The sequence below is a fragment of the Lytechinus pictus genome, chromosome 12, assembly GCF_037042905.1.
Source record: "Lytechinus pictus isolate F3 Inbred chromosome 12, Lp3.0, whole genome shotgun sequence".
Classification (NCBI taxonomy): domain Eukaryota; kingdom Metazoa; phylum Echinodermata; class Echinoidea; order Temnopleuroida; family Toxopneustidae; genus Lytechinus; species Lytechinus pictus.
The window spans coordinates 14,963,857-14,985,541 of NC_087256.1; positions in this window are offsets into that span (position 1 = coordinate 14,963,857).

Below are 21,685 nucleotides of genomic sequence, written 5' to 3' on the forward strand. Positions count from 1 at the left end.
ACTGGACTGCTTGAAATCGCATCGTTTTTGCGATGCATTTGTGCGCCAAAATTTTCACCAGAGAAACCATATTATAGTTTTCATGGAAAACTTTATCATTTACTTTTGTTTGCTTTCTTTCATTACTCTAGCAAAAAAGTTTGTTATGACGTTCCTTATTGATTGATTGATTGATTTATTATTTCATTTCCATGCAACAATTGAACTTACAACATAAAATGAATTTACGATATTTTATGTTAAAGTAGTAACAGTCATTGCATGGGAGGGGACAGTCATAAGCATATTAAAAAAGGCTTAAAAAGGACGCCCTCAAGAAGACTACGGCCTCGAATATACATCTATAAAAGTACATATATGAAAATTACACAAAAAGCTTTCGTATTATTTTCTTTGTAACAACGCCATACACCATAAGGGCTCCACTGCCGTTATCAATATGGTGTTATATAGGGACACGCAAGGGTGAGGTGCCATATTTCTATACCTTCGGGGAAGCAAGATGATATCAATACCAAACATATAACGCCTCCTTTCTTATTTTTTTCATATTTAATTTCATTTTACTTTCTTTAAAGAAGAACATTTTCAGATATTTGATCACTATAATGTTTATGAGGCGGTACTTAATTCTAATTTGTAGTAATTGAATGTATGTATATAGATATGTGTGTGAGGGTGGGTTGGTGGGTGGGTGTGTATAGATTTGTATGAGGGGTTTGTGGATGTGTATATACCACGCCCCTTCCCTCTTTCTCTCTTTCTATCTCTTCTGATACCACGACGAATGAGACATTATTATAATCCTACCTCTGTAAAATGTCTTCTTTGAATAAACCATTCGACTGATAACAATCAAAATCAATTCATAAGCCGTTCATTTCACCACTTAGTTCCATTCAAGTGTTTTTGCCGGCTACACAGAAAGTCCATTAAAATTCCCTTTCAAGTATTCTTCTCTTTTCTTGAAGAGCGATATTGAGTTGCCCGAACCAATCCAAGATACTTGATATGAAAATAATGTCTTCATAAATAGGAGAGACTGCTTCTCAGATAATGTTTAAGGCTGTCCGTATGCATTAAATGTACAGACTTCATTTCTTTTTCTGCTCATTTTTTTTTTGCAGATACGTATATTTCAATGGCTTTGCTCTGTCAAAGAGAGTTAAATAGTGAAATAAAAGAAGATGCATAATGTGTTTATGACGAGACGCGATTAATCAAAATGCTTGCCGTCTCTTCATATTGAGAGTCACATGTTGGTTGCATAACACCGATATCTATTTCGGTTCCGTATTTATCCATTGAAGTTACCCGGTATTCATTTTAAGCTTTTTCTTCTGAATTATAATTTCACAAATCTAATCAGTTCTATAAATGTATTGTGCGTCATAATGATCAAAAACAGATTTACTAAAAAACGAGGAATCACTAAATACATCGAAGATAAATGCATGAAAAATATATATATATACTTGTGACCTGACATAATTGTTGCACAATTTGACAAGTCCTACTTTGAGCAGAATTACATTTTGTCTTAAAAGATCATGTTTCATGTGTTTCTGGAATGTATTTTTCACTTAACAAAAAAAAACATGAACGGCAGAATAAAAGCTGCGACTACAAGATTGTCCTTACTGTAATCGGGAAATGATATCTAAGGGTTTGTCGAACAAGCCCAGCAAAGTTTTCGCAGGACGACCTCTTGAGGGTGGCGATGTCTTCCTTAGAAGTTGAAAGACGATCCAATAAGATAAGGTACACAGGCCGTTTGAAGGACCGAACGACGAGTCACCCAAGATAGAGAGGAAGGACTCAAGATGCGGTCTGGTTAGGATCGATTGCATGAGAGATAAGACATCTGAGATTACTGACCGCACCTTTTTTAATCTTCACCAAACGGAAAGAGGGTGAATCGAGTCTTATAGATAAATAAGCCTAACATCAGATATTTCATTAAGCTATAAGTAGTCCTATGATGTACTTCACCACCAAGTCACGTGTCAGGATAGATTACCAGGACATACAAAGGCCTTTACATGGCCATGCATTTCTACAGGTTCATATATATAATACATATAGTTTGTGACGGTTTCTGTTTTTTATAGTTTGTTTGATAGCATTTGTTTGTTTTTCATACTTTTTGCATACTTTGCTTATTATAGGAAATCAAGCCTGATTGCAAAAAAAAAAATCACCGAAAACTATTACCAGCGTTATTCATAGAATACTCGAAATCGCCTCTGTTTAATAGTTGAATAAGCAGGGGTCACAGAACCGGGGGCTGGAGAGTGGTACTTCGTGTATTCAATCGCCCTTTTCAGCCAACCCCCCCCCCCCCCACATATTTTTCATGAACGTGTAAAAACGTAAACATTACAATCTCACTGTAATATTTGGCATGGTCAGCCCCAAACTTTCGGCTTAACCGCCCCCTCCCCCTTCAACTTTATAAACATTTTTGCGTCACCCGGCTAAGAACGCAATAAACATGCCATACAGCTGGTTGCAATATGCGGAATGACTGAACGTTTGCGTCGCCATTGCTCCATCTTCTAATCACAATAAATTTAGTATCAATTTGGTCATTACTGAATTGAAAAAAAATCATACTTGAACAGTAAACAGGAGTTTATAAAAAGAAAGCGAAGAAAATATCCTTAAGTAAAAAAAAGGACCAAAATCTATGTACTGAACATGAAAGAAATAATAACGATCGTGACTATTCTGCAGTGAAAGAATCAGGATAACGAGAAACAAATGTTGGTGATCTAGTTACTCTACACATGTTTTCCACACCTTTAAAGGTAATACAGATTCATGTTTATCAATCGCCTGCAGACCAATAATTAGCAAAGGAAAAAAATACAACATATTTAACAGCTAGATATTAAAAAAGAAAGAAAGTAATTAGACCACACCAAGGTTAAGTTTTTATTTTTTAAAAATGAATATGAAAATTAAGAACTCGTGCCTCAATTTTTATGTCGTCCTCCATCGTTTAAAGACGTCATCTTGTAGCCACTGGCACATACCATACTCTTATAAAATATGTTTATTGATTTACATTTATATACTGATTACTTACATGTGGCACTGAAGCATTAGGAGAGGAGAGATATAAGAAATATGACAAAAATTAGACCGAAATAAAAACGTTAGCCGCTAATCAACCGACTGACCAATAGTACCAAAATATACCCCAAGATAGCGACCATTTTTTATCGATTTAATGAATAATTATAACCAAGGGGTCTCTGAAAATTATATGTTAAAGAATTATATTTATACGCAGATCCTTTCAAAAATCGGATGAAAGTTTTTTGGTGAGTTCCGTCTTCAATCAGAAAGTTGCACATGTCTTAGGGGCTGACACTGGCGGCAGCGAGGGAAACGCATCACTATTGTACATTCGATTGTGATTGTATCCTTCAACCAATTCAAATCGTATCTTCCATCATATAGGCCTAGACCCAGGGATGGTCTGGGATATAAGCCAACAAACATGAAATGTTACAGGGGCGGCAACACACTTTGGTCACATTCGCAGCTACATGACAAAGAAACTTAAGACATGTCGAGCATTACCATTTCCATACATGCACGCAGGAAATTCAAACCAGAAAGTGGTTCTCCAATATTCTAGGACGTTGAAGATGGTGGATGTTTTTTAATCAAGACTATCAACGATATGGCAGTTCAAATTCGGCATCTAAATATCTAACAGTCGGAGCACTTTACATTAAAGGACCCTACGGGTAACCATTAGTTCGAAAGGAGTCAATGGCTCGCCGGGGCCATCCCGTCGCCCCCCTTTGGCAGATTTCCCCCTCCCTTTAATGAGGATATCAATTAAGGAACCTTGTATGGGCTGGTGGAGACCCATTATTTTAAATGCTTCGAATGGCTGACCTTTCCAACTTTGCTCGAACTCAATATTTTGGCAAAATCGAATAGTCTCAGAGTAATTGGGTGGTTGTAAAATTTCCCAATTTAGAAAAACACAGGACACGGGATCACCATTTATGGGAATACTAAAAGCAGATCAGAAGATACTGCATTTCTTCAATTTTTCACGCCTCCCTCCAACCATCTTGCACGCTTAAACTATACCCTAATTCGATAGCCCATGCTCACTGTATACATCTGTACATAGAGGCGTAAAGGCAAACTGATGAATAATATTCGAAGTTTTTTATGTGAAGATTCCGATTTTTTCTTGCGCTTGTTATGCTCTCAATCATGTCAATTAAATTATATTAGAATTGTATTTAAACTGAAAGCTATAAGGCAAACGATCTGAGGAATTTCATGATTGTAGATTGCAACTAACAGCACCTCGATTTGTTTTTCAGCGTAGTCAAATTTGACTAGGAAATATGGTCACCTGATTTACATACAGGTACATAAATGTCGGATTTCGGGAATAACTTTCCGCAGAATAGTGTATGAGAAGAACCAGGCCGTCCTGTGTGAAAGCAAACATATAACCGTGTAACCTCGACGATTCGGACATTTCAGATGAAGATGACTTTTGTTAAAATCGAGTTAAATTTTACTTTGCAAAAAATAAGAAATATGCCTACTCCAACAAGTTACTGAAATTGCATTGCGTCTCGTCAAAGGGGGAGAACACTTCAGAAAATTATACTGTATGAAAGAGGTCATCATATCCCAACTTCATACGCCTTTGGGAGCAAATAGCACCCTCCTCAATCTTCCTTTTACCTGCTCTATTGCCCCGAGTACTCCAATAAATGACCTTTCTTTTGGAATTGGAGCACCTCCATGTATTCAACCCGGAATCATGTAATGTATTTGAGAGAGTGGTGAGAGTGATTGCCCGGTGGCAATTTCAGAATTCTATTCCGAAATTGAGGTTGTTTACCGAATATCAGTAATGAATTCCAAAAGTACCTTCCTTGCCGATCGCAACACGTTGTCATGGTTGTCGTGGATCCTCTATTTCTTGAGAAATGAACAAATTGTAGGATATTTTTTGTATGGTAAGTCAATATTATCAGACATAGTGGAGATACTGAATTGTGGCGTTATTGCTTGGTTATATATCACTCCTTTGTAAAAAAAAAAAAAAAAAAAAAGGAATGTGGGAAATGAAAATCATAAAGGGAATCTTCATTTCCGATACAATTGATGAACCGGAACATTTGACTTTGTACAAGTATTTGGTGGATCATGATATTTTCAGGATACTACATGTATGATAAATATTTCTTATTGATAATGATACAATGTAAAAGTTGCATAAAACAAATAAAATTCATTATCTTATTCACGTATAAAATATGACAATTATGTCATCAATAAAGAAAGATCAGGGTAATGAAATTGGAGCAATTTGTTTTTGTTAGCTTGAAACCATAACTATAGACAGTCTTAAAATTACGTTTTGTAAAATTTATTGACCAACATCTAAATTTATATAACGTATAATATATTTTTCTCTCTACAGGTATGGTTCCAAACATAAACAAGACAAGAAATGTTCCGTTTTTTAAATTTTCATTTCTGCTGTTAAGATTTCACCATAATGATCCCTTATTTAACGAGAGAAATGAATGAGATAATTGTATGATTTATGGAACAGTTACACTGATTCATTGCGAATACCTATGCATCTCTTCCGATATTCGAGTTATACTGTAGATGATTTAAAATGTATCGACAATTGAGAATGCACATTTCATAACTACAAAATAATCTACGTAATATCAAAAATACAAATACATCATTTGCAATCTAGGCTAACGGTAATTATGTCCGCCTCAATGTATATTTATTTCAACAATTGATTCTTAACATCGAATTCCAACTACATTTGTATGCGCAAGAGCAAGTCCAAATATAAAAATATAAATATTTGCTGGAAGCTTCCATTTACAATATGAAAAAGATCAACATCACCCATTAAATGTGAAAAAAATCGATAACCAACCCGCGAGTACCTTGCTTAAGGTATAAATAGGAAATGGCAGGGATGACAGATGATTCACATGTTTTCATGATGATTTCATGTTTGAAAATTGATATTGATTTTATGATGACATCATTTTGCATATAAACAATGTGTTGGTTTTTTTTTCACAACAGGATATATGAATATAGACTCAACAACGTTACCCAAGGAGGTGTTCGATAAGCTGTTTCTGACGCAGTAAACCTCTCGTCATTCTCCAGATGGAATTGAAAGAGAGAGGAGGAAATAGATAGATGGATAGATAGAGAGATAGACAGACAGAGATAGATAGATATATAGATAGATATAAGATAGATAGATAGGTGGAAAGATAGATAGATAAATAGACAGACAGACAGATATATAGATAGATAGATATATAGATAGATAGATAGATAGATAGCGAGCGAAAGAGAGCGGGAGAGTGAGAGATGGGATAAAGGAAATATAGGGGTGATGAGCATAACATATACGTATTAATTTTTATTACTTTATCTCGAGTTCTCGGATCTATACTTTCTGAAATTCGTTGAGATAAATTGGGTACAATAACAAACTCACGACAGACACCAGTCCTCAACCAAACCCCGCAGCAAAGATGCTACATGCACTGCAAAAACTCCGGTGTTGATTAAACACCAGCCCATAATCTATTTATGTCCACACCAGAGAAGTATTGAAACAACACCAGTTTGGAATCATACCGATGCTGTTTTAATACTAATTGGTGTTGTACAAACACCTATCTGGTGTTAGACCAAAACGAAACTGGTCTTGTTTAACACTTCTCTGGTGTGGACATATATAGATTCCGGGCTGGTTTTAAATCAACACCAGAGGTTTTACAGTGGGTAGTTCACATCGACATCCAATACTAAAGCATCTTCTAGAGGAAAAGGGGAAAACTTCTCATTCAGGTATACCTGATAGTTAAATCAGACCTTGGCCTCTTTTAAACCGCAGGCGGTGAGTCGGTAATTTCGATACAACTGCCAGAGATATTCGATTTCAATTGATTGCATCGCTTGATTGGATGGAAACAAAGGAGAGATGTGAAAACTAAACATTGTCAGTGCAGCGGTGATAAATATATATCCTTAATGAACTGAAAAGTGTAAGGTATCTTGAAAGGCTAAATCATGCAAGCAAAAGTGATCATGGAGCATTTTTTTCTCGCAGAATAATAGCGATGTATCATAGCCTGTGGATTAGAGTACCTGAAAAGCAAGATCATCCTTCGCGTGGGGATGTCTTCTTGGTTCGTGCACAGGGGAATCTAATGTATTTGATGATTTTCATAATTAACCAAGGAGTTTTAAGACATGGAGAACCATCCAACAATTTCCCTTTATAGCCGCTTTGATGCCGCAATGATAACATAATTATGTTACACATGTGTTTCATCGCATATTTCTTGCAGATTGTAGACAAAAGATTCCTGCCTAACTACAGACTTACAGGCGAATTACAAAAGGAAACATGCTTTTGTAATGATAATTACTTTACGCTGCTTTTGGGGCTCACTTTTACAGGGGATAGCAAAAATAAATGTTGCAATATTTCTTGTAATGTGAATTGAAATTACTCGACTGGCCTCATTTGGCCGCAGTTTTGACACATAGCATCACAAATTGATACATTCCAACAAACTAATCATAACATTTTTATAGTGTGGAAGTGTGTGGGATTTTGTAAAATGTTGATTTAAAAAATGTCAAAATTTTTCGGTTTTATCACATTTTGAAACTGTTATCATTCGATATTTCGCCCAATATCAGGACATAATACGCCTTTGATATATATTTCGTCATGTCTTCAATATCTATGTTTGTGCTCAAATAAAAATTGAAATATCCCAGTTATCTTTTTTTCGCCACAAATCAATTTTCAGTTTTTCCATGAAAGTGGCGGCATCACAGGTCGCCACCAAAGGCTTCATTGCACCTGTGTATTTCTGTTGTACTTCTTTAGAAATTGGAAGCTATTTGCATATCGTTGTCACTCCATTTTTTTTTTACACCTCCATGATAGGACGTTAGTTGGTATGAAATTTCGAGAAAAAATATATATGAATCAAACCTCATTCATAAATGATCTTTCTTCCTTTATTCGAAGCAACATTTTGTTCTCAAATAGAGGAAAGGTCGATAAATCAAATGCGCACATGAAAGTACTTATTACTATCTTAATTGACACTGGCGACGGTAGGAATATGCTCACATAAATCTCGCAAACTTCGCCGTTGATCGACCGATTTATTTAGAATGGCAGCCGGGTGCCCAGCCATAAATTATTTTCAGATAATATCGATATGGCTTCTGCTCATCTCCAAAACGGTGGAGTTGCCATAAACATCATAATAAATAAAGAAGGATATACAATCTCGCAATCTTCATGATTCATGGCTTATATTGTATGTCAAAAAGGAATAGGCGTAAAGCTGTCATTCGAGAAAGGATAAACACCAAAACGGACCCTGGACTATTCCCATTCACATTGTTAAGAGACGACACCTTGTATACACTCCGAACTGATCTATGGATTGTTTAGAACCTGACCTGAACGTACAATCATTATAAAGTGAGGAATATTGTGGGAAGTCCCCAGATCATTATATTTAAACAAGATTTAGGCCTATAATCTTTGAGCGCAAGCCTTGAACATAGATAGGAGGGAAGGGAAATATCCCGTGTACTCTATAAGTTGTGCATCAGTGAATAATCTTTATACAGATTCCAGATATTTTCTACAAAGTATACATAATCCGCAGAATGACCTGCTCAGGTTTTGTAATATCCTATCATGGACACTTTGCAGAACTTTCTTTCATTTTGCTTTTTGATATTGAAAATGTTGATATCTTCCTAGAAATTGTGACGAAAACAAAAGAAAAATCCAGGTGCCTTGCTTTAAATGAAAAAGTCAACAAGCACAAAAAAGCACTCCTATAGGAATGAAATTGTATTATTACCTCGATTACTGACCAGCAGCGGGTCATTTGTTGGTCTATTCGATGCTGTTCTTGGTTAGTATATGGATGGACTATTATTTGCTTGTACATCGGCACATCTGAAAGTATACATATTCTGTTGCAAACGATTTAGCTCTCAGACAACTTCTAACCTGCTTACAAAATACATTGACATTAGCTCCACATCAATCAATGTCGAGCGTTCCAGAAACCAAAAGAAGACATGATAATTATGTTTTACTCAGGGCATAACTGCATAAAGAAAGAAAAATCATGCCCAGGGACGTCACCAATGCAAGACAACTGAGAAAGTTGAAATCACTGATTTACAATCTGAGAAAATATCGCGAGCAAGATGGGGTAATAAATGTCAGTCGGCTTGCCCCCGACCGACATTTCATCTGGCCATTATTATCCTATATAATCGGACCGTGTTATCCCCTTCTGCCTGAATCAATTCAATCAGGTCTTCGCCCCCATCTACTTGTATCCTCTTGATTGACCAAAAGAACTTGACACATTAAAGGGTGTCATGTGAAGGGTACCGAAATGCGGCCGAGGTGTTTATTGTGTTCAGCTGTCGTGGCCCCGATCTCCAACCAACCTGATATGTGATGCCGCTGCCGGACCCCTTCGGGCCCAGACTGGGTAAGGATTTGCGTTAATATGCACAAAGCAATCTCCAAAGCATCGGATCAATGTCGTGTATGGTGAGTGGACCTGTCGCTATCGGATTATGATGCCCGATGCCTTAATGCACAAAGATTGAGCCCCCTTTTCCCTTTCACCTCCGCGGTTTTTGGTAGTTAACCATCTGACTATGGTATAAACAAGTTGAATCCGATCTCGCGGCGACTGCATACTCGACATTCAAATTAATGAATATGCAGTTAATTAAAAATTGATCACTACAATACTCTTAGAAAATGTGTGAAAGCAACAGGTCGCTGATTATGCGAATATAGCCGAATACGCACTGTTATCTAAGGTAGATATTAAGATATTAAGTAAGTTGAGCAACCATTATAAATCATGGCAATTCCGTCAAAACGGTTATTCTAAGGGTGTTTCAACACTACAACTTTACATGCTGATGCACCACGTTCCTCGCCTATTCAAACAGACGATTTTCATTATTGACAGAATGATGCTTATAGAATTGATCTATTTGTCCAAAACTGGATCGCTTTCTGGGTTATTTATTCCTTTACAGGCATGCCCTGACCGTTCCATCATATAAGGATCATTGCAAAGCGAACACAGAAAATCATCCTCACTCCTTTTTTCATAATTAGATTAGATGTCTCATTGATTTACTAAACACGAGAGTGGTTGACTTGTATTCTTATCACAAAATGAGGACTTAAGTTCTCTCTGTCTAAAACTAGCACACAATACAAACCCACGAATGTCTCAGGGTTGCGTTGTATCAACAGTAAGGTGAGGTAAAAACAATATTCTTGGAGTCGTTGGTGTATTTTTAAGAGATGACAGATTGAACGAAGAAGGCAACTATCTTCCAGATTATTCGCTTATTTATGTAACAAATGAGTCTTGGAATGATAAACTTTTCGACTTTCATCAGTTGGTCCGTTGGGCAATTATGATGAAAGAGGTCGATCCAAAGACCATATCCAAGAAAAGACGAACTCAAGATCGTTTAAACAAACAAAATAAGTCAGTCGCTCGCATTCATGCTTTCACTCCGATCAAAAGTTCAAAGATTCTCAGCACAGTGTGGGACACTCTGCGAGATTAATAAATAAATGATCAGTCCTATAGTACATTGTCAGATATACTATCACTGCGATGGTGGTATCTATTAGGAAATAAAGGGATGTGGATATTTGACCTTGAAATAAGAGACATCTGTCCTCATTCTTTACGTTAATGTCATCACATACTATTGAAGTCAGTGATGCTACAAAGGGTCTGTTAATAGCACAAACCAATGGACAAGGATCCATCATTCAGTTACAGCCACGAGATAAACTGAGCCTTCGGGTCTGCCACAATGGTGAAGACTAATTAAATTGCAAGTGGCCAAATGAAATACGAAGAGGGCAAAACTGATTTGGGGGTGAATTTGCGAATGTAAAACTGAGGAAAAGGAACTTCATCTTCTTCTCTTGTTCACCCTTCCCCTATTTTCCATTCTCTCGACACACCCCGACATACACGCAACAGACACGCACACCCGATTGTAAATTGTCGACGGACTCTTTTGTCTTAGTTTCCTTGCCAAAGTAGCAAAGTGTGTGTGCGATGTTATACGCTGTGAATTCGAAATTTATCTGCTAACTGGCCTTTATTTTTCCAACAGTATAAACTAAAAATTTGAATACAATCACTTAACCGAGGATGATTTATACAACCTGAAAATGCGCTTTGTAACTTTTGAAAAAGCGCTTAAAAATAAGAAATAATTATTATCATTGAAATGCCACTGGCATGACCAAAGTTTCATTGGCCCAACGGGAACTTTTGAAAAACTGTTTGACTTTTGATAAGGACTTGTCTGACAGGGATATCCGGATATTGAACGTCCTCCCTTGCCGCGGTGTCCGTGGTAAATGAACTAAAAATGCAAAATTGCCCTCGCATCGCAAATACACAAACAATCTCTCAATCTCTCTCTCCCTCTCTTTCTCTGTATTTCTGTCTTTAATGTGCATCGTTTTAAAAAAGAAAATTCGAACAGAACCTTGCTCCTGGTGAGAAAATAGTAGATTAGCATAAGAACTTGATGTGGTCAGGTGCTAAACCAATAGCTAAGATCAAATTTGGAGGTCTTGTGAAATTAGTTTGGCCCTCCAGCTATGCCAGCATTCCTCTTGCAAATCTGATGAGGAAAAGTGACACTACAACCAGGGGAAAATAAGATAAGGACGAAGCGTAGATGAATTAATGAGCTCGAGGAGACGACTTTTTTAATGAGCAAGAGCACCCGTAGTGCCGAGCCTAATTTTAATTTCCATTGCTAAACTGCGTGAAGTATTCCTGGCAAAGTAGTCTTAAAACGAAGCGAGGATCGAATTGATAAGCAAACTGTGTGTGCGCGCGAGCCGATTGTACATATATGTTTTTGGGAAAGAAAGGTAAAGGAGAAAAGAAAAGCAGAGAGAGAGAGAGGGGGGGGGGGATTTGCAGTGTATAATTAATATAGTGTAAAAATTGCAACCGGGTTCCACTGCAGTAATAAAAAGCATTGAATCTTGAAAAGTCAAAGTGTTTCCTTTACAACTTTTTTTTTTCATTTTTCAAAAGATTCTTATTCTGGCACGTACAGCTTTAACACCCTGTCAAAAACACAATAACTCAATTTGGTTCGTGTTGTTGATAAACGCACTTTTCCGTTCTATTTTCAATCATTTCTTTTAAAAGTCGTCAATGCATCTAATAGGCCTTTCTCCTAAGGTTCTCAGAAACCTTGAAATTATATACTAGATGCATGCAGATTTTTCACTGAAATACACGTTCGACTACATATCAACTACAAATCGACTATATATCAACTGACGTATTAACAATCTATTAACTGAAAGCCCACTGTGACGTAAGATACAACTTAATTTAACCTGATTTCATTGGAACACCCCCACCCATTTTATTGCTAAAGCAATCAATAAATCCATCACATAGGCCTACTTATATGGCACGTCCCTTCGAGAGAACATTCACAAGGACACGTAAGAGACAAACGATTGACCTTGCAAATTTTTAATTCTTTACTCTTAAAGGCATTATTGACGATTGAACCAAACATAATTATAACAAATGGTGGGTCTGATCGTTCAGTTGTTTGGGCCGTGACAGGGTATTTAAAATAGCAATAATTAGTTATGGATCATCTTATCAATGCATTTCGTCTATCATGAAAAGAACATAATCATGATGAAAAGTAAAAAGCACATGATACTATTGTCTCATTTTCCTCATGAATGTGCTCATCTATATATTTTAAATCCATATCATTAAAGAACAGGGCGGATTCAGGATTTTCCAAGGGGGGGGGGCATTTTTGTACAGTAGAATATTAAGAAGTCCCCCCCCCCCCCGAAATGGTGATTTATATCAGGAAAAATTTAACAAGCAGAAAAAGGTCCTCACTTGCGTATCTACGACATCTCCCTAACAAATATGTGCTATGGCTCTCAAAGGGGGCGGGGGTGACACGGGATCCTACTTGGATCCGCCACTGTTGAGGAGTGTAATCATTCAGGTAAAGGTGCATTTGATGAGTTCCATGGAGATGGTAATGAGGTGGAGCTTAGGAGCCTGAACGGGGAACAATGATCTTGTTGGACACGAGACCTTCAAGTGTTGATGAATGATATTTGACCAGTAGAAACGTGCCGAATGATACTGTAGGACCGTGAAGTATTCCGTTGCCAATGCCTTGAAATACATTCGCATGCCGTCTTTAATATTGTCACATCAATTGCCAAACACGCGTACCGTTCAATAAGTATTCAACCGTGCAGGTCAACACCGGTCATTCGTAATTCCAAATCGAATTGCTTGGACGGCTTAATCACGGGCTCATCGCGCTATGCTGTCCAGGGATAAAGAGTACGTACAAGATTCTAACTGCTTCAAAAAGTACCACACAATTAGTAATTAATTTACCCCTTTCCCAAACAAAAGACAATAAGTATAATTAACTTGTTGGCCAAGGGGGGGGGGGAGGAGAGAGAGAGAGAGTGTGTGTATGTGTGTAAAAACCTTAATCCTCAGATTCATATGGGCTAAGACTTTATCATTTTATACTGCATGCTGCCTTGGATGAAGGAAATATATTACAGGTGTCACGCGATCACGTAAAAACACCAAATATTGTAATTAAAATGCTAATGAACTTCTAAAATGTCTACGAGTCGAAATCATGATTTGTTTGATTCGTTACAATTCAGTATTTGTGCACACTTGTATTTTGAGATTACTTTATTTAGCGTCTCGTGGAAATAATAATTGGATTCTCCTCATTTGTTGGAAACTGACATGATTAAAGGATATGTCAGTCTGAATCCATCCTAGGAAGAAAGATCAAAGATTCTTACATAATGCTTCCATGGGCTAAGAAGGATGAATACTTGATTATCGATTAAGGCAATGTCTGCATGGTGATTTTGGTGCTAATAAGAAAATAAACAATCATCCTAAGAACAAACAGAGTTTTCCGAGATTTCTAACAGCACTCGACATGTATCTCTTCTTTTCCCGGATGGATTGTAAATGAAGAATCATGCACGGCTTCAATGGTAAGCCGCGAAATCCATCGGCGTATCCATAGTAACATGACACCGTCACTCACTGTTCCCGAACTTTGCAATGCTAGTTTTACTTTGTCGAAATATCTTTCTGCAAGCGGTGGACAATAAATCTTTGGGAACGGCAGTCGGGTAATATCGGGTTAAGTTATCCCAGTAAAATGATTAGATGTATAAGGTGCCTCGCAATAAAAAGGGTCGCTGACCGGTAAGGTCGAGAAGCGTTTATTAGTCTCGGAACTCAATCGCTTCAGGGGCCACTCGTCAGGCATGACCCAAGGGCGTAACGAGATTTCTGTATTATCACTCACTGACATGCATCAATATCTGACGTGCGAGTGATCACGTTTTCACACGAATGAGTTTGTTGGCGATGTGTGCCTTGTTGTTGTGTCGTTGTGTCCGGTATATTGTGACGGGGATGGGTCGTCAACTAATCACGGGCGTCGCCGCGGTATTGCAATGACAAGTACACTTATCGTTGGTTATTGCACTGTCTGGGTTAGGAGATCGTGTTTATGAACAACGTAAACTGTAGTGTGTCCGATTCATGGCTATCCATCTCTCATCACGATATTTCGGGAATTTTTTATATGCTAGACAGCTCAAATGGTTCCGGGAATCGACAATTCCTATTTACGCAATGTGTGATATCATTTTTTTTATATCCCAAAGGTTTTTTTAAAGGAGGCACATAGTACGTATTACATAATTCAATTAATATATTTTGTTTGAGGATCCAACAATCTGAAGAAAAGTGATCAGTTGCTCTCTTCTCTTCTAGGTTAAGATAGGGAAACTTTGAAAGTGAAGCTAACTACCAGAATAGTCGTGTCGGTCAAACTTAATTTTGTATTATATGAATAAAAGGAAAATTAATTATCATAGCGTAAATAACGTGACGGGGGTTACACTTGGTGGATAAAACTTTGATGGTATTTTTAAAGTATTATAACCTGTGGTTCACTGTGTAGCCCGAGAGAAAGGTTGTTCGTATGAGATTTTATTTTTATTTAATTTGGTTCTGAGCCAATCAGCTGCAAGGAATTCAGTAGCTTATAACAATAATAGTGAAAATTACTGACTATTCGTTTCATGAAATGCTCCCTATATATCTCAAGGGATTGAGAAGAGTGAAAAGTGTGGCCCTTGCCACACCTGTCTTTCTAACCTCATATTCTGCCTGTAGCCTTGACTGCTGAATGATTAATCGCAATGTGCTCCACAATCTTGGTGATGCCTTTGAGGGCATCACCACTAAAAACGTGTTTTCTTTATTTCTTGGGGTTGTTTTTATTCCATTTCTCCCTTTCATGTTACATTTTCAGAAGTAGGCCAACTTGCTTGCTCAAAGTGGGGCTCAAAGTTGCATGTTAGGGCACTTGTATAGAATAATAGAGGGGAAAGTCCCATTTGTAAGTCTTATGACGCACATTACTAGTGATGAAAATTCCTAAAGTAATATGTGACAACAGAAATATATCAATTGAATCATTATTGAAAAACTCATCTCTCCTATTTCTTTACTTTCATCATCTTCCATCCGCATGTATCTGTGTCTTTCTTCATTTCTGAGGGATCCATCTGGGTTTGTTGCTTTCCATATCTACCTAAGATAACGGTGTAAATCAACAGCAGACCCTCTCTCAATCCTACTATTTCTCTCTCTTTCTCTTTCTCTCTCTCTTTCATGTTCACTCTCTCCTATTCTAACTTCCCATTTAACTTTTCCTCGGTTTCTGTCTTCTTCTTTCACCTCTTCCAGTTTCATCTCCATCTGTGTCTACGTCATCCTTTCTTGACGGTTGGTTCCTCCCTAATCTACTTGACTAAACGGGATATACAAAGTAACGAATAAATCCTAAATTAATAGAGTTCTGATGTGAATGTCATTTTGTTTTAAATTCCAGATCAGCTTAAGGGACTGATTTATAGAAATGAACTGGTTGTATGTGTATATGAAGGTGACGTGAAGGATGAGCAAAGCAACATCTTTGTACTCTCTTACTCCCATCCCTCTTTCTCTCTCCATTTATTCTCCTTATTCTTTTCATTTCTCTTTACCATTCTTTTCACCTCTTTTAATTTTTCTTATGTCATCTTATCTCATTCTACTTCCTTATCTGTGCCCATATGCTCTTCATTTCTGATGTCGTACTTTCATATCTACCGAAGATAACATTACTAAATGTAAATGCAAAGGAGCTAATCTGGTCCCAGATCTCGCTCCTCTCAGAGTGAGAAGTGGGACCAGTCGTAATGGAGTGAGATTACCCTCTTTCAAGAGTGAGTTTTTACCTTTTTAGGAGTGAAAGTGTTTTTCACTTTCACTCCTAAAGAGGTGAAAATTCACCCTTGAAAGACAAAAATCTCACTCCATCAGAACTGGTTCCTAATCTCACTCTGAGAGGACAAATTGCGTTTTGTCCAATCACCTTCTCTCTCTTTATCCTCCCCTCTCTTTACCTCTAGGATCTGTCTTTGTTAATTTTCTCTCTTTATTTCTCCTCTCTTACTCTATCCTCCCTCTCTGTTTCTCATTCTCCCTCCGTTAGTTTAATATGACGTCCGTATTTTACTATGGAGTGCAGCTACATTTTTCAGTCTCTCTCCATCTCTTTCATCTTTCTGCCTCTCACTCTTTACCCCTCCCCCCCCCTCTCTCTCTCTCTCTCACACACACCTTCTCCTCTGCTCTTTGTACTAATTGTTTTCCCTCATATCCCCCTATTTCCTTCACCTTCTAGTTTTCTCTCCTCTCCAATCTACTGGATTATTGGGATTATTACCCGATATTTTTGTGGATCTAATAAAGGAGGTTTTGATAATATACCAAATAAATCCACAAGCGGCAATTTATGGAGGATTTCAAGGAAAATTGAGGAAAATACTGGAATCTGAATTTTACTGTATCCGATTTGCATCGAGTTACTCGAAATCAATCCAAAGTCGACTTAAGTAGTAAAAACCACAACCATTGTCTCAACATCGGCCACAAGATCTCTGTAACGTATTACCAAACGTTGAATTGAAAAAAAAATGGAGGTTGAAATAAAAGTACTGCAATATTTTCTTGTGGTGAGAAGACCCTCATTTGAATAGCGATTTTTACGCGGGTTTTGAGAATCGGACAGCAGATTGTCATCAATAACGACACCTTGGTTAAGAGTACGTCAATCAACGCGTTACGTGCATGTCTCGTTCTTTTTTTAATCTAAAGGCTTGTGTGATAATACTGAAGGGTAAGTTACCTTTTTCAGAGCAGATATCCTTTCGAAAAATGGACAAAAACAACATAATTCAAAAAGAAAACCCAATCTGTTTTATTTGAGAGATGAGTGATATTAATCATGTAATGAAACAGTTGACAATATTAATAATTATAATAAGATCGATATAAATGATATTGATTAAAAGTGCAACACCTTGAATCTGCACTCAATCAGTCTATCAGAATTTTAAAAAATCATAAGGTAATACCAACATTGAATGCAGGCAAGACTATATGTGATAACTGGGATAAAATTCTTTGGCATTTCTTTAATACAACCCATGTTGAAACCAGCATATTACTATATGTTCATTGTTAACCGATACCTAGACATAAAGTTGAGTTTGTTATCTTGTATTAATAAGTGAAAAAATGAGTAAATATTTTAAGCGCACTGTAAATATCAGAACTATCATCATATTTGCTCCTGCATGGTGGCCCAGTGGTAGAGCGCAGTGGCGTAGCTAGGATTTTTTCCTGGGGGGCACTGGGGGGTCCTTGCTTTTTCAGGGGGGCACCATTTTTTCCGGTGTGTGTGTATGTGTCACAAGGGCGGATCCGACTTTCGCCAATAGGGGACGGGGGCCCGAAATTATCTTCACCTATATTTTCCCCGATCAGTCACTTCTTAGTTTTATTCTTATAAAACAACATAAACATGAAGTAATCTCATAAGCCTTATAACGAGTGCGAGCAAGAAGCGCGAGCGATTTTTTTTTTTACTTTCATGTATTTTGTCCTGAAAATTTAATATTCTGGGCAATGTTATATGTGATCCTGAACAAGATTCGTATGTAACTAGATGGTTACTGCGAACGCCAAGCGCGAGCAGAAATTTTTATTAACTGTTCTAGCATTATCGAAAAGGGACCTCTTAAGGATTGCTTACAGTTACCCACGAAGGCGGTATTTATTTCAATAATGCGAGCGCGAAGCGCGAGCAAATTTTTTTGACATTCCGACCTAAAAAATGGTCATTCTAAGCACTTAAATGGGATAGGTATGTAATTAAACAATTGATGCGAGAGGAAGAAAATTGTGATTTTAGACCTAAAAGCGGGACACTCTATTCATATTTTGTAAATCATAAATAGGATATAGTTAATTGGGTATCATTAATAATGCGATCGTGAAGCGTGAGCAGACAATAAATTCGTTGTCAATCAATCAATCAATCAATTATTGATATTCTGATGTGAAACTGGATAATTTAAGTACATTTTGAATAAAGAACATGCAGGCCATCGCGCATGTTTTAGATTTAGACCTAGAAATTCTGCATTCTGAATACATTTGTTAAATGGAACATTATGGAATACACGTAGACAATAGGAACTTGGCAAATCAAGCAATGTGACCACGCAGCATGAGCTTAAAATGTTGATATGTAGACCATAAAACTGACATTTTACAGAGCACTTAAATTTGTAAATGAAAAAAAAATAATGAAAGCTCGATGTCCGAGCTAAAATATGTTTTGTATATTGACTTGCTCCATATCAGCCTATTGAGCAAGATATGAATCTCATCGAACAGGCAATTATGGCGCGAAGCGCAAGCAAAAATTTTATATAGTAACATGAAAGATTTGGGTTTTTTTTGCAAGTCTTCCCCTCACATTATTTCATTCACTCGTCTTCCTCTTATTTTCCTCTTCTTTTTTTTCTTCTGTCTTTCTTATTCTTTTCCTTTTTTCTTTTCTTCTTTCTCCCTTTTTTCTTTTTCTTTGCTCTGCCAATTTTTTTCAGGGGGGGCACCTGGAGGGGCACACCAAATCTCAGGGGGGCACGTGCCCCCCCAGGCCCCCCCCCCCCCGTAGCTACGCCACTGGTAGAGCGCCAGCCTCATTGGAGATGGGACCTTCTCAGCTTTTAGATTGGAGAAGGGTAATATTAGGCCTATGTAATGCAGGGACTGCTGGTAGAGCAGTTTTATAACAGTAGAGGCTACCCTGGGTAAATGAAACGTATTATTATTATTATTATTATTATTATCATTATTATTATTATCATCATTTTATTATTATTATCATCATCATCATTAATGTATCCAGCAAATATTAAACTGAAATGGTGTTGGTCTTAGCAGCATTCTTTTCGTCAACAACACCTGCACCAAACGTTACGATTTTTTAAAAACACGTTTGATCCTCCCTCGTATTATCATATTTGCTCGTATACGTAATGTAAATACATATTCCATGTACTCGAAAATATAAGTATAACTTTTAACTCTATCATGACCACTTTGCGTCTGGACTTATTGGGGGAACTTGACACCCTAATACAACAAGTTTCTTTTTTATTCATTGAATATCGAATGGCCAGGTAATACGTGTCATGGGTTTGGAGGGCTTTCTAAACTCGAAAACTTAGTAAAATGCAGTATTTGGGGGAGCTAGCTGGAGGGAGGTTAGAGCCATGAAAGCTGGGCGTATGGATCTATATACTCACTTCAGATTTTCCTCATCATTTTATATTGCGCTTAGGTGGTTCCCTTACAACCTCAGGAGGGTATAGAAGAGTATCCTTTGCCCGCATCTGTCCCGGCTGCTGTCAATCCGATATTTTGGGCCGCCATAACACTGTTTCGCCACACTGCCCGAAAACCACCTGCGTGTGTCCAGGGGTGCAAGGGGGTAATTCGCTGCACCAGAAAATAATTGAAAAACGGAAGACTCATTGCATAAAGCGATCCTCCATGACGATGTTGGTCAAGTTAAAACCATTGTTATCTCAACATATCTAAGTCTGACATGTCTGAGATGCCTTAGATTTATTTATTCTCTTCCTTCCGTCATCTCTTCGTAAAATTTGAAAATCTGGAGCACGTCAAAACCATGAAATCACTAATCAATATTTATTCAAGAAATTTTCACCATTGAATGTTTAAAACAGGTATTTGACTTGTACGCGGTGCCACATCTGACATTGTGAATCACCACCATTATCATCATCATTTGAACATTTTAAAGATATTAATTATATAAGTATTCAAAACAATCATCGCAAGTGTCATCATTGTAAGTTGTCACCGTCACCATCATCCTCTGTTGTGTAATTCACTGGAATGGTTTGCTGTATTCAAAATGGCACTGACACATGACTGAGCTGGGTGTGTGGTATGAAAAACGGTCAAAACTGAAAACTTACACAAGATCATGGGAAGGTATAACAAATAGTGTCACTGAATCGCCCCCACAAAAACGTTAGGGGAATGTAAACCTACATTGTCTCTAGTTAATGGTCCGATGGAATATTGATGAACCTAACATCTTTATGATATTCCATCCATTCCTCACCCCCTTGAACCATATACCTGGGTACGTTAGTACGCCAGTGGATGTAACACTTGAAGATTCCATTACTCACTTGGCAGCGCGCTGGATACCGATACATCTGCAGATGATTGAACACATTGCGCGGGAATCCCGGGGGAAGAGGCCTGGGAACGGAAGACCAAGTTAATGGTGGCAATAAAGGTTAGAGATGAAATCATGAGCTTTATTAATGCTTAAGTGCATGTAGGCATGTTAAGTTAACATACATAATTTTCGATGTGAGAGATTTTGACGATAAAATACAGAGCCATAAAGGGGACGGACACAGAAGGTCAAAATACAGAGGGTTGTGGCTTCGAATCCAGACACGGTATTGATTTCCTTCAGCATGAACTGTATGCACTTCGTGTCGCACTCAACCCAGGTGAGGTGCATGGATACGCCGCCGAATTTATTCCCTGAATTCAATGGGTGCTGAAAACTTGACAGAATAAATTCAATAAACTGCAAAATAATATGAATTGTGAACAAGATAATGAGCAATTAAGACATGTAATGATGATGTCGATAATATTGTCAAATGATTTTTAAGACGGGGTTAACCAAAAATCCCAGATAGTAATGACAAATAATTTCGGTATTGAACTTAGGCTTTGTACACAATTATAAATAAAAAGGAAATGTGTAAACTATTTTACAGTTTTGTTTTTTCGAATCAGTATGGCTTTCCAAATCTATGCCCCAATAAACACACGGGTCCTGTAACACAAAAGTTAGCGATTAATCATTATGCTTGATTTTCACAATTGATTGTACATTGTAGTCAGTGTAAGCAGTTGTTCTACGATCATTGCTAAGCTTTATGTTACGGGCCCCTCGTCAGCAAGTGCTATCCATTCTACATCGAACATCC